We start from the raw sequence: 2,274 nt of genomic DNA on the forward strand, positions 1-2,274 counted from the left end.
GGATCGCTCATTATGTGTCTTCCCACACTAGACCTATTGCAATATACTGTGAATAGACTGTTGTTCATAAATACATGATCTTGCCAGTGGGGATAAAATGAGAATCTCTTAAAGAAAACTACAGTATTTTAATTTTTCTTGGCTTTTTAATATGCTATCTATGGGTGGGTATGTAGGTATCTCTACACATAACAAGTTACTTTTAATCTAGGATTGCTTAGTATGTAAATCAAGAGGCTTGTAAAGCTGAAAATCATACTGAATTTTTAGTGAATGGAAGAACAGGGACTGATCTCAGCGTGGGCAAACAAAACCCACATACTCCTCATTCATGTGAAACCTGGGTGATTTGAGGGGGGAGTAGTTTTTCTTAAAATATCTCCGGAAAATTTTAATTCCAAACTTTTTAAAAAGATTCTACATTGTATCATACCGCTGATAGCTGCAGTCCAGTACATACTACTTATTTGTGTTAAATTGTTTTTCTTGCTGAAATAATTTGGTATAATTGAGCCAATTATTGTGTAATTTTGTTGGATTCTTACTATAAACACTTTTGTACCAAGTAGCCACCCAATATAACATTGTTTCTGGATTATTAATATTCATGAAAACAGGAAATAAACTATTGCTAAAACAGGCACCCTAAACCTTTTTTTAAAACAGTAACAAGCGTGGTTTAATGTAGCTACTGATATATAAGGTAATCTGTAACTTGAAAGTTGGATGTTTTAAAATATTAAATGGTTTATATCTAGCACAATTCTTAAGATTAAACTGCAAGTGTTCTGTGTGGCAAAAATAGGTATCACTTTCTGATTGAAGAATAATTTCTAAGACTTCAGATTTTTTTGTTAATGCTTTTTTTGCAAAAATATTTATTTGGAAGACAAAGGAAAACCATATTCCAAGCTCTTCCTGTAGTGTACCTCACTATTTCATCTAAATCCAGTCCTAGTCATGATTTTCCATTTGATGTATGAATTTTTTCATTCTAACTGGATTTTGAATGTATAATATGGTCTGCTGTAGGGGTTGCACATTAGTCTTGTGAACATTAAACAAGTGCTTGATTTCATTACCGTGGATGTGGAAAAGTTCAAGACTGTAAAGTTCGTACGTAAAGCCTTAAAGGATTAATTAAGTTCCTGCTGGCATTCACCATCCTTTTTGACTGCGAAGAATATCTGGCAGTTTTTGTGAGGTGTATTGGCAAATCAGTTCTCATTAGTATACTGTTGTACATCTTAAAAATGGCGTTAAAAAAAATCCCTGACCTGAAAAAAATTATAATACTTACATAAGGTGGTTCTTATCTGTGTTTTTCTTACATATGCTGAGGATCAGCTTTAACAGGAGGCATAAAGGCATCCTATTCCTCTTTCACTCAGATATGTTTTAATGTGTATATTTGAAAATTAATTGCCTTTTCCAGTTCCTTTGAAAACAGCAGCAGTGGGATTTGTGGTGCTGAATTTTGAATGTATAGAAATACATTCAGTGGAAATTATGTTTGATGTATTATTTGCCAAATTTCTATGCTCATATAGACAACTTTGAACTAAAAAAAGCTTAACAGATTCATTTTTTAGAATCATAGAATCATTAAGGTTGGAAAAGACCTCTGAGATCATCGAGTCCAACCGTCAACCCAACACCACCATGCCCACTAAACCATGTCCCTAAGCGCCTCATCTACATGTCTTTTAAATACCTCCAGGGATGGTGACTCCACCACTTCCCTGGGCAGCCTGTTCCAAGGCCTGACCACTCTTTCAGTAAAGAAGTTTTTCCTAATGTCCAGTCTAAACCTCCCTTGGCGCAACTTGAGGCCATTTCCTCTCATCCTATCACTTGTTACTTGGCAGAAGAGACCAACCCCCACCTCGCTACAACCTCCTTTCAGGTAGTTGTAGAGCGCGATGAGGTCTCCCCTCAGCCTCCTCTTTTTCTTTATAGGACTTCCAGTTTTTTATGGTGGCGCTTGAAATTATAAATCCTATGCTTTATTTATGTGAATAAATATTTTGGCTAATGATAATAGAATTTGTAAGTTAGTACTGCACACTTTTTTAAAAAAAAAAGTGTATGTGCTTGCATAGAATAAATGTTACCAAAAAAACCAGTCAGGATGAAGGTGTAATTACACACCCCAATTATGTGATATTCACTAGAAATAATTGGAGACTAAACTCTACTTAAAAGGTAGTTTATTCAATGGAGAAATGTTTATGGTTTTTAATTGAAAACTTTTTTTTTCCATTTTCCTTCCAG

Source organism: Fulmarus glacialis, unplaced genomic scaffold (assembly GCF_000690835.1).
Source record: "Fulmarus glacialis isolate BGI_N327 unplaced genomic scaffold, ASM69083v1 scaffold46977, whole genome shotgun sequence".
NCBI classification, from domain to species: Eukaryota; Metazoa; Chordata; class Aves; order Procellariiformes; family Procellariidae; genus Fulmarus; species Fulmarus glacialis.